Source organism: Carcharodon carcharias (assembly GCF_017639515.1).
Source record: "Carcharodon carcharias isolate sCarCar2 chromosome 24 unlocalized genomic scaffold, sCarCar2.pri SUPER_24_unloc_3, whole genome shotgun sequence".
Taxonomy (NCBI): domain Eukaryota; kingdom Metazoa; phylum Chordata; class Chondrichthyes; order Lamniformes; family Lamnidae; genus Carcharodon; species Carcharodon carcharias.
Window position 1 is genome coordinate 181,491 of NW_024470606.1, and position 13,323 is coordinate 194,813.

Sequence of the window (13,323 nt, forward strand, 5' to 3'; positions counted from 1 at the left end):
AATCCAAACCTTCTGTTCAGACCGAAACTTATTGCACCGATGTAAAGGGATGCAGAGCTATTCAGGTTCACAAATGGAAGTTAATGAGTCACGTGGTGCAACCAGGGCAAGCTGAAGGAGACAGAGGCCAAAACCATAAGCTGATAATAAGATGTTACAACTATTTATTTACACACACATAGCGCAGAAGCCAAATGCAACATACTTCGAGACAACTTTTCCAATGGTGCAATCTAAACATATCCGAAGCAATAGGGGGACCGTTGATTGGTTAGAGGCTAGCATCATTGTGGTCGAACCTCCCATTGAAGCCAATTGGTCCACTCATTATTTACAAGAATAATCCGAATGACAAAACTCTTAATGCCGAAGGAACCATTTGAGTTAAAAGCCCAAAATGCTGTGAGGCGGTGCATCAATGACTACTGGCTACAAAACTGCCAGAACTTTGAGATATCCTTCCACACAGGGGTGTCGGGTTGGGGAGTGTGTGGAGGTAGTGTGGGGGTAGGTGGGGGATGGATTAAGGGATCAAAAAGGCAACAGATTGATCAACAAAACAAAAGTAACTCAAATGAAATCAACGCCAGGGGAAGTCATCACTGTCTGCAATAAATAGCTGGACCGATGTTGGAACTACTCCTTGTGAGGTATGTTAGGGACAACATTGTCACCTAGAAAGATCTAGACACCAAAGAAAGCCTGCCTGTCTTACTAGAGCTGTATGTCGAAGCCAAAGTGAAGGAGCTTAGCAAAGCTATTCACTCGCTTGCCATTGGCAAAGCATCAGATTTTGATACTAGCCCGCCTGAACTCAACAAACACAGAAAATTGGCAGTCCTGCTGCAGCTGCTCAAAGCTCTCTGTCTCTGCTGGATGGAGGGTGCAGTGGACAAGGAAATGCACAATGCAAATATTGTGATGCACTGATTGCAGCAATGATCCAGGCATCGCCCTGCTGAGCATCATGGGAAAGGTATTTGCCAATGTTGCCCTTGTCAGGCTGCTGATCTTGGTTGAACACACCTATCCAGAACCTAAGTTTGATTTAATAATTGGAAGATCAACAAATGACATCACAATCTAAGCCCGGCAGCTGCAACCAAAATGCCGTTAACAAAGGAGACCACTATATCTTGCTTTCACTGATCTCACCAAAATATTCGACCATGTGAGCAAGGTAGAGTATTTTGTTTGTTTACAATATCCATTACAATTCTCATTGGCCTTTGTACCATGAACCATTTGTGTCCCGCCCACCATCCTAACAGACCAATGCCTTTGTAAATCGCAATTGTTATGATTGTGTCTTTCTTCAGTTTTGATGAATAGTAATCGGCTGAGCAGTTGACTTTGATTATCTCATAATGTTCGTTGACATTATGAGAAATTCCAGCATTTTCAGTCCCTTTCAGATTTCCAGCGTGCACCCTATTTTGTTTTTTTCTATGTGCCAGGATGGAGGAATCAGATTCAACATGGAATTAAAGAGAACTGATGCACAGGGTGATGAGGAAAAGCCGAATTGTGAAACAAAACTGACAACCCTTTAGGCACAGGCTCGAGGGGCACAAATCCTTCTTCTGAACGGCAGGATTTTATGATTCCACGAGTTTCATCTCCACATGAACTGGGGGATTGAGAAACGGCTGAAGATGTGAAGGTGATGGAACAATGATCTCGGGCAATTACCTGATGTTCTGTCCCAACCAGCTTATAGACACAACAAGGCATCATTTTTCGAGCTGTGGTGACTGAAATCTGGAAGATTTGTTGGGCTGCAAGAGGTGCCAGAGAAAGAGAGGGCAAGGTCAGGGATGGATATGAAAGTAAGGATGAGAATTTTAATGTTTAGGTATTGCCAAGCCAGGAGCCAGTGTAGGTCAGCAAACACCGCTTGGTTGGTGAACTGGACTTGGTTCAGGTGAATTTCCGGGCAGTAGAATTTTGGATGAGCACAGGCATATGTCGGGTTGAACATGCGAGGCTGGCCAGGGGAACACTGGAATAGTCAAGTCTAAAGTAAGCAAAGGCGTGGATGAAAATTTCTGCAGCAGATGAGCTGAGGAAGGGTCGGAGTTGGACAATGATTAAGGTGTGGAAGAACAGTGTATTCATCTGATAACGTTCTGTCATCTTGTCCAATAGCATGTAGTTTAGTCAGGAATATTAGGGGTGAAATGAATACAGTGTCACACATTATTGTCTAACATATATTTGGAAAAAGACTCTTTCTAATGAAGTTCTGTTGAAGAGTCACATTCTGCTCAAAGCATGAACTCTTTTTTTCTTTCCACAGATACTACCAGAAGAGTTGCAGCAATTTTTGGACTTTCAGCAGAATAAGCAGTGTTTTTTTTTTAATTACATCTTTCCTTGTTATGGTTCTTTTAATTACAGCTAATCCTCCCCCTTTGGGGAAATGAACCTCCATCTTCGGTGTTATAGGCGGGGGATACTAACCAATATACCATCATGGAAGATCTTGATGAAATGACTGGAGTGATTGTGGGACAATTCAATTTCTACAATTCAAGAAATCTGTCAATTTGTGTATTAATAAACATCATAAATTCCAGAAAACAAAGTCAGTCCATTTAGAGAAAGGATCCTGCCATCCTTCTAGGGGTTATATCCTGATAGGATTGAGCTATCCCTTCATTCTCATATGGATTTCTAAATGCCTGACGTGAAATCTGGATTCATCGGTTCCGTTTGTTAGTTCAAACATTCCTCGTTAATATAGTGTTTAGTTTCCTTGTTTATTATGCGGGTCACCGGGGTTCAATTCCTTGATGGGCAACAACTTCAATCAAACTAAAAAGTAGAATAATTGGAAGTGGAGTATAGAGTTGGCAATTGTTTGATATGTAGTAGAGATTGAGTACAGATGAAGATTATGTCAGTAACAGCAGTTCTGTTTCCGAGATCCTAAGAGATAAGAATCCCCTGGTGCCCTTCACTAGCAGGGAGGCGACGTTTCCATTTGCTGGCACAATTTTACACCGGAGCAATATTATGGTCCCACTGACGTCAATGGACTTTTGGATGGCTCGCCACATTTTACAGCTCTACACAGAAACTGGCTTTCTCACCTAAGTTGGGCTGAATCGGAATTTCTGTAAAATCAGTGAATTAGTTGCTTGTATCCAGGACAGGTTGCTGAAACAAGACACTTCAAAAACCAAGAGGATCTGGCCACATTCGATTTAGTAATGTGGAACAAGGCAAAATTAATTAATAATCTGAGAGTAAACATGCATTTAGTAAAGAGTGCCATTAATATGACAGAGTAGCTTGCATTGTAATCTCTTCCACCATATTGTTTTTCATTATTTTATCTCCTCTTATTTCATTTTCTTTCTTTTAGTTTCGCAGCTATGCTGGAACCTGACATTCATCCCCCTGCCCCCATCTTTTGTTTCTTTACTGAAGCCATCACCTCGCCCTCTGGCCTTGCACAACTTTTGTCATTTTTGTCACATTTGTCATTTAATCTTTCCTGCCCTCCACCCATCATAGGCTTTCCCTTTTGTTCGTCTATACACACTCCATCTGAGATACAAGGAACAATGCAGGCAGCCCTTTCTCATACACAGTAGATACATTATCACTCACAGAGACACTGAGACACAGACAGGTCATCAGTTCCACAGATTCAGAGAGCAGAAATGTTCAGTCCAAACCTTATCCCAAGTTCCAGAGATATAATTTTAATATAACATTCAAACAGAGCAAGAGAGAAAGAGGTTTCCATTTTACTCCAACTCAGTCCCACTGACGATTATATACGTAAATTACATTCCCCAAATCACATGTACGATAAGATTGAAATGAACTGCATCAATCTGACAATAGTAACACACATCAGCTAATTGAATAGCAGATCGGAAGATACAAATTTAATCTTGATTATGTCAGAATATCCAATTTAATGTTGCAAAGTTATTCACAATCCTGCTCGCAGTTATGTAGATTTACTAATCGAAAAGCAGAATACTGCTGATGATGGACACCTGAAATAAAACCAGAAAACCTGGAAATACTCATCAGATCAGGCAGCATCTGTGCAGAGAGAAACAGGTTTAATGTTTCACGTCGATGACCTTTCATCAGATGAAACGACCTAAAATGTTATTTCTCTTTCTCCCTTCACAGATGCTTCCTGACCTGCTGATTGTTTCCAGCATTTTCTGTTTTTACTTCATGCAGATTTAGTACTTGATCAGACGTCACACACGCTGTCTGTTTAAAACGCACAGTCTCAGTGTTCAAGTTTATATGCAAGATGGAAAAACTGCTTGTACATTACAATATTAAAGATAACGTTGCAAACAGCATCTTGTAAAGGCAGACACAAAGTAAATAAAGTTAAGGAACCGATCAAAAGTAGAAATAATACCAAGACCCAGGTACAGAATGAATCCAACACTTATATAGAGTACCAGAGATTGACAGATAAAGAATGAATCCAACATCCATACATATTACCAGAGAATGACAGATGCAGTATGAATCCCATATTCATACACAGTACCAGCGACTGACAAATAAACACCTGCAATCAACCCTTACAGGCAGCAGAGAGTCTGTCAGGTGCAGAATGAATCCACCAGTCACAAAAACGCCAGAGTTAGAAAGAAACAGACTGAATCTCCATAGCAGGAAGGGCACCACTCACTCACCCCCCTCCCGCACCTCCCAAACTCCAAAACACTATAAACTCCGAACGAATTGGAATTTTGCTGGTAAGCGTCCCGGACAATTTATTATTTTTAAGGTGTGGGTACATCAGTAGCAAGTGTTAGTGAAGTGGGTGATGCCTATAACCAGGCACACTGGCTCACCACAAAAGCTGCTCCAGAGGGGGTTCTATGGGATCCACCCAAAACACAATCACTGGTAGGAGAGATTCCAGTTAATCTTGATTTTTTTTAAAAAATATCAGGCCCCTGACCCAGATATGACTGTTGTCAAGTGGGCTGAACACCATAATAAAGAATTGCCCTCATCTCTTACAGCAAGTAAGGACTCACTCGTTATACATGATGAAGTTTTCCATAACAAGGATGGCTCTAATTTGACTTGAGTCACATTTCGATGTCTTAGAATAAAATTAATTTTGTTTATGGAACAAATTATAGTGGGTTTGTCTTTTTCAAGTCCTCGATATATTCCATAATGATTGTTGTTTTCCGAAGATGCATCATATTTTTTAAAAACAGTTATCAAATTAAATTTTGGTCCTATAGAAAGTGAGTCTGGGGAATTATTCATACAAAATAAGGAGATGGCAGATGAATTGAACATGTATTATACATCAGTCATCACTATAGAGGGTACAAGTAACATCCCAGAGACAGCTGTAAATCAGAAAAATGGAATAAAAGACCATAAGAACTAAAGCAGGAGTTGGCAATTCAGCCCCGCCATTGAATACGATCATGACTGATATCATATTTGCCTCAAATCCTATTTCCTGCCCTCTCCCTATAACCTTCCAACCCATTATTAATTAAAATTCCGTCTATCTCCTCCGCAAATTTATTCAGTGTCCCCGCATCCGCTGCACTCTGAGGTAATGAATTCCAGACTCATGACCCTTTGAGAAAAGTAATTCCTCCTCATGTCTGATTTCAATCTACCACCCCTTAGCCTAAAACAATGGCCTCCTGTTGTATAATGCCCCACAAGGGGAACTATCTGATCCACATCCAGTTTGTCTATCCTCTTTAGGATCTTATAAATTTCAATTAGATCTGCCCTCATCCTTCTCAACTCTAGCGAGTGTAGGCCTAAACTGCTCAATCTCTCCTCATAAGGCAAGCCTTGCATCTCTGGCATTAATCTAGTGAACCCCTTCTGAATTGCCTCCAATGCAACTACTTCCTTCCTCAAGTAAGGGAACCAAAACTGTGCACAGTACTCCAGCTGCAGACTCACCAATTCCTTGTACAGTTGCAACAACACATCCCTGTTTTTATAATCTATTCCTTTAGCAATAAATGCCAAAATTCCATTTACCTTCCTTATTACCTATTATAATTGCATACTAGCTTTCAGCAATTCATGCACAAGGAAGCCGAAATCCCTTTGCACTGAAGAGTTCTGAAGTTCCTCTCCTTTTAAATAATAAGTCACCTCCTTATTCTTCTGAACAAAATGGGGAACCTTTCATTTATCCACGCTAAACTCCATCTGGTAAATGTTGGCCCTTTCACCTAACCTGTCCATATCCATTTGTAAATTTCTTATTTCTTCATCGCAACTTACTTTCCCACCTATTTTAGTGTCATCTGCTGAAGTGGAGGGAGGGGGTGGTGCAGGTAATCAAGAAAATCACAATCACCCGAGAAGCGGTGCTGAGCAAATTTTTGGTGCTGCGGGCTGGCAAGTGCCTTGGTCCTGATGGACTTCATTCTAGGGTCTTAAAATAAATGGCTAATGACATAATTGATGTGTTGTTCTAATTTTCCAAATTTCACTAGATTCGGAAAGATTCAATTAGGTTGAAAAATACCGAATGTAACACAATTATTATAAAAGGGATGGAGATAGGAACTACAGGCCAGTTTGATTAACATCTGAGAGAAAAAAATCATCTCTGCATTAAACGGGCGATCCATTTATTTTTAAACACTGTTCACTAGTTCTAGATTCTCCCACAAGAGGAAACATCCTCTCGAATTCCACCCAGTCAATACCCCTCAGGAGCATATATATTTCAATTAAGTTGCCGCTTACTCTTCTAATCTTCATTGGATACAAGCCTAGCCTGTCCAAATTTTCCTCATAAGCAACCCTTCAGTTAGAGGTAGTAAGCTTGTAAACCTTCTCTGAATTGCTTCTAACATATTTATATCCTTCCTTAAATAAGGAGACGAATACCTACTGTACACAATTCTTCAGACGTGGTCTCAAAAAAGGCCTGTATAGGTGAAGGATAAACTCCCTACTTCTGTATTCAAGTCCCCTTGCAATAACATTCTATTAGCTTTCCCAACTACTCGCTGTACCTGTATACTAGTCCTTTGCAATTCATGCATGAAGACACCCAGGTCCCTCTGCCTCTGAGAGCTCTGCATTCCTCACCATTCAGGGAACATGCTTTTTTTTTCTCCATGTCAAAATGATAAATTTCACATTTTTCCACATTAGTTCCATTTGCCAGACCTGTACCCGCTCAATTAATATATCCATATCCCTTATAGCCTCCTTTTGTCCTCTTCACAATTTACTTTTTTTTAACCTATCTTTGTGTTGTCAGCAATGCACACAATCGCAACATGTGCATTAAGCATCACAGAGATACAAACACAGGCAAATCATCAGTTCCACGGGGTCAGGCAGCATAATTATTCAATCCCACTCTGATCCCATGTTCTGGGAACATGCTTTTCATCTAACATTCAAACAGAGCATTAGATAAACAAGTCGATTCTATTTCCCTACAACTCATTCCTGCTGACAGGTATAGAAAGAAATCCAAGCCCCCAAATCACTCATATTTAAGGGGTTGTGTGAATTTCACACAAATAACCCTAGCAACTACATCAAAAACAGATTGAAAGAAATGATTTTGTTCCAAATAAAGTCACAAAATCTGGATTGAAGTTGCAATGCCATTCCCAATCCTATTTACAGAGATGTAGATTTGCTAATCGAAAATCACAATACTGCGGATGCCTGGGTTCCGAAATAAAAACGGAAACTGTTGAAAACCTGAGCCGATCAGGCAGCGTCTGTCAAGAGAGAAAAGCAAAGTTACCATTTCAGGTCGATAACTTGTCATCAGATGAAGCGACCTGGAACGGCAATTCTGTTTCTCCCTCCACAGATGTTTCCTGACCTACTGAGTATTTCCATCATTTTCGGTTTTTATTTCATGTGGATTTACTTCTTGTTCAGAAGGCTCATTTGTTCTATGATTGAAACATATACTGTAATGTGTTCAAGTAGATCACTGTTTACACCTCAAATCCTCAATGGAAATATGCCTGTATATTGCAATGTTAAAAATACCGTTGCAAACACCATCATGTCAGGTGGGATACACATTACATAAAGCTAAATAATAAATCATATGTAGAGAAAAAAAACCACCCTTCGAGATAAAGAATGAATTCAAGACAAACACAGTAGCAGAGACAAAGAGAGACAGAGTAAGTCCAAAGCTCACACATAGAACCACAGGGTAAATATATATAATGAACCCAACGTTGTGACACAATACAAGAGACAAAGGGATGTAGAAAGAATCAAGTACTCACTCAGTGCCAGTGGCTGACTGATACATAACGAATCATACACTCAAATGCATCATGATAGACTGATTGATAATTAATTAATCCAACACTCACACACAATATATGAGATGACAAATAAAGAATGAATCCACCACGTAACTCAGTACAACAGACTGACAGATCAATCATGAATCTAACACTCATACATAGTAATAGAGACTGACAGGTACAGAATGAATCCAATAATCACACACAGCATCAGAGACTGACAGAAACAGAATGAATCCAACACCCACATTCAGAGTTGACGTTTCGAGTCCTCATGACCCTTCGACAGAACTTGAGTTCGAGTCCAGGATAGAGCTGAAATATAAGCTGGTTTAAGGTGTGTGTGTGGGGGGCGGAGAGATAGAGAGACAGAGAGGTGGAGGGGGTTGGTGTGGTTGTAGGGACAAACAAGCAGTGATAGAAGCAGATCAACAAAAGATGTCAACGACAATAGTACAATAGAACACATAGGTGTTAAAGTTAAAGTTGGTGATATTATCTAAACGAATGTGCTAATTAAGAATGGATGGTAGGGCACTCAAGGTATAGCTCTAGTGGGTTTTTTTTTATATATAATGGAAATAGGTGGGAAAAGGAAAATCTTTATAATTTATTGGAAAAAAAAGGGAAGGGGGAAACAGAAAGGGGGTGGGGATGGGGGAGGGAGCTCACGACCTAAAGTTGTTGAATTCAATATTCAGTCCGGAAGGCTGTAAAGTCCCTAGTCGGAAGATGAGGTGTTGTTCCTCCAGTTTGCGTTGGGCTTCACTGGAACAATGCAGCAAGCCAAGGACAGACATGTGGGCAAGAGAGCAGGGTGGAGTGTTAAAATGGCAAGCGACAGGGAGGTTTGGGTCATTCTTGCGGACAGACCGCAGGTGTTCTGCAAAGCGGTCGCCCAGTTTACGTTTGGTCTCTCCAATGTAGAGGAGACCACATTGGGAGCAATGAATGCAGTAGACTAAATAGGGGGAAATGCAAGTGAAATGCTGCTTCACTTGAAAGGAGTGTTTGGGTCCTTGGACGGTGAGGAGAGAGGAAGTGAAGGGGCAGGTGTTGCATCTTTTGCGTGGGCATGGCGTTGTGCCATAGGAGGGGGTTGAGGAGTAGGGGGTGATGGAGGAGTGGACCAGGGTGTCCCGGAGGGAGCGAACCCTACGGAATGCCGATAAGGGGTGTGAAGGGAAGATGTGTTTGGTAGTGGCATCATGCTGGAGTTGGCAGAAATGGCGGAGGATGATCCTTTGAATGCGGAGGCTGGTGGGGTGATAAGTGAGGACAAGGGGGACCCTATCATGTTTCTGGGAGGGAGGAGAAGGAGTGAGGGCGGATGCGCGGGAGATGGGCCGGACACGGCTGAGGGCCCTGTCAACGACCGTGGGTGGAAAACCTCGGTTAAGGAAGAAGGAGGACATGTCAGAGGAACTGTTTTTGAATGTAGCATCATCGGAACAGATGCGACGGAGGCGAAGGAACTGAGAGAATGGGATGGAGTCCTTACAGGAAGTGGGGTGTGAGGAGCTGTAGTCAAGATAGCTGTGGGAGTCGGTGGGTTTGTATTGGATATTGGTGGACAGTCTATCACCAGAGATTGAGACAGAGAGGTCAAGGAAGGGAAGGGAAGTGTCAGAGATGGACCACGTGAAAATGATGGAGGGGCGGAGATTGGAAGCAAAATTAATAAATTTTTCCAAGTCCTGACGAGAGCATGAAGCGGCACCGAAATAATCATCGATGTACCGGAGAAAGAGTTGTGGAAGGGGGCCGGAGTAGGACTGCAACAAGGAATGTTCCACATACCCCATAAAGAGACAGGCATAGCTGGGGCCCATGCGGGTACCCATAGCCACACCTTTTATTTGGAGGAAGTGAGAGGAGTTGAAGGAGAAATTGTTCAGCGTGAGAACAAGTTCAGCCAGACGGAGGAGAGTAGTGGTGGATGGGGATTGTTCGGGCCTCTGTTCGAGGAAGAAGCTAAGGGCCCTCAGACCATCCTGGTGGGGGATGGAGGTGTAGAGGGATTGGACGTCCATGGTGAAGAGGAAGCGGTAGGGGCCAGGGAACTGGAAATTGTTGATGTGACGTAAGGTGTCAGAGGAATCACGGATGTAGGTGGGAAGGGACTGGACAAGGGGAGAGAGAAGGGAGTCAAGATAACGAGAAATGAGTTCTGTGGGGCAGGAGCAAGCTGAGACGATCGGTCTACCGGGGCAGTTCTGTTTGTGGATTTTGGGTAGGAGATAGAAGCGGGCCGTCCGAGGTTGGGCGACTATCAGGTTGGAAGCTGTGGGAGGGAGATCCCCAGAGGAGATGAGGTCAGTGACAGTCCTGGAAACAGTGGCTTGATGTTCAGTGGTGGGGTCATGGTCCAGGGAGAGGTAGGAGGAAGTGTCTGCGAGTTGACGCTCAGCCTCCGCGAGGTAGAGGTCAGTGCACCAGACAACAACAGCACCACCCTTGTCAGCGGGTTTGATGACAATGTCAGGGTTGGACCTGAGAGAATGGAGTGCAGTAAGTTCAGAGAGAGACAGGTTAGAATGGGTGAGAGGAGCAGAGAAATTGAGACGACTAATGTCGCGCCGACAGTTCTCAATGAAAAGATCGAGAGAAGGTAAGAATCCAGAGGGAGGGGTCCAGGCAGAGGGAGAATATTGGAGATGGGTAAAAGGATCCGTTGAACTGGGAGAGGACTCCTGCCCAAAGAAGTGAGCCCGGAGACGAAGACAGCGGAAGAAGAGTTCAGTATCATGCCGAGCCCGAAATTCATTGAGGTGAGGGCGTAAGGGTATGAAACTAAATCCTTTGCTGAGCACTGAACGTTCAGCATCGGAGAGGGGAAGGTCAGGGGGTATAGTGAATACACGGCTGGGGTTGGGACTGGAAGAAAGGGTGGGGACGGAGGGACAGGCAGGGGTGGAGGGTCCTAGATGGGTGTTGGTGTCGATGAGTTGTTGGAGCTTGCGTTCCTTAGCACTTGAGAGAAAGAGAAAAAGTTTCTTGTTGAGGCGTCGGATGAGCCGAAGGATAAAATGAAACTGGGGGCACGCGCAGCTTTGAAAAAGGGTACGGCGGTGCTGCAGGAGGGAGAGGTCGAGTGTGTTCATATGGCGGCGCATGGCACTGAGAGTGGATTTCAGAATGTGACGGGAACAGCAGTCCGAGAAACGTTTTATGTCCCGGAGATACCTGTAATCCTGGGTGGGTTCGAAACATGAGGGGTGGAATTTCAGTTGAAATCCACGTGGGGTAAGTCGGAGACGGAGACAGTCACTGAGAAAGGAGATATGGCTGTGAAAGCGGGTTTTAGTAAACACCTTGTCAAACACTAGGAGAGAAATGGAAAGCAATGAAGGTGAACAAGGCAACAGAGAGATCCGGAAATCTTGTCGCAGAGAGGAACAGAACTTCTTCAATTTCCAGTTCCCTGGCCCCTACCGCTTCCTCTTCACCATGGACGTCCAATCCCTCTACACCTCCATCCCCCACCAGGATGGTCTGAGGGCCCTTAGCTTCTTCCTCGAACAGAGGCCCGAACAATCCCCATCCACCACTACTCTCCTCCGTCTGGCTGAACTTGTTCTCACGCTGAACAATTTCTCCTTCAACTCCTCTCACTTCCTCCAAATAAAAGGTGTGGCTATGGGTACCCGCATGGGCCCCAGCTATGCCTGTCTCTTTATGGGGTATGTGGAACATTCCTTGTTGCAGTCCTACTCCGGCCCCCTTCCACAACTCTTTCTCCGGTACATCGATGATTATTTCGGTGCCGCTTCATGCTCTCGTCAGGACTTGGAAAAATTTATTAATTTTGCTTCCAATCTCCGCCCCTCCATCATTTTCACGTGGTCCATCTCTGACACTTCCCTTCCCTTCCTTGACCTCTCTGTCTCAATCTCTGGTGATAGACTGTCCACCAATATCCATTACAAACCCACCGACTCCCACAGCTATCTTGACTACAGCTCCTCACACCCCACTTCCTGTAAGGACTCCATCCCATTCTCTCAGTTCCTTCGCCTCCGTCGCATCTGTTCCGATGATGCTACATTCAAAAACAGTTCCTCTGACATGTCCTCCTTCTTCCTTAACCGAGGTTTTCCACCCACGGTCGTTGACAGGGCCCTCAACCGTGTCCGGCCCATCTCCCGCGCATCCGCCCTCACTCCTTCTCCTCCCTCCCAGAAACATGATAGGGTCCCCCTTGTCCTCACTTATCACCCCACCAGCCTCCGCATTCAAAGGATCATCCTCCGCCATTTCTGCCAACTCCAGCATGATGCCACTACCAAACACATCTTCCCTTCACCCCCCTTATCGGCATTCCGTAGGGATCGCTCCCTCCGGGACACCCTGGTCCACTCCTCCATCACCCCCTACTCCTCAACCCCCTCCTATGGCACAACCCCATGCCCACGCAAAAGATGCAACACTTCCTCTCTTCCTCACTTCCTCTCAACCCTTCACTTCCTCTCTCCTCACCGTCCAAGGACCCAAACACTCCTTTCAAGTGAAGCAGCATTTCACTTGCATTTCCCCCAAGTTAGTCTACTGCATTCGTTGCTCCCAATGTGGTCTCCTCTACATTGGAGAGACCAAACGTAAACTGGGCGACCGCTTTGCAGAACACCTGCGGTCTGTCCGCAAGAATGACCCAAACCTCCCTGTCGCTTGCCATTTTAACACTCCACCCTGCTCTCTTGCCCACATGTCTGTCCTTGGCTTGCTGCATTGTTCCAGTGAAGCCCAACGCAAACTGGAGGAACAACACCTCATCTTCCGACTAGGGACTTTACAGCCTTCCGGACTGAATATTGAATTCAACAACTTTAGGTCGTGAGCTCCCTCCCCCATCCCCACCCCCTTTCTGTTTCCCCCTTCCCTTTTTTTTCCAATAAATTATAAAGATTTTCCTTTTCCCACCTATTTCCATTATATAAAAAAAACCCACTAGAGCTATACTTTGAGTGCCCTACCATCCATTCTTAATTAGCACATTCGTTTAGATAATATCACCAACTTTAACTTTAAC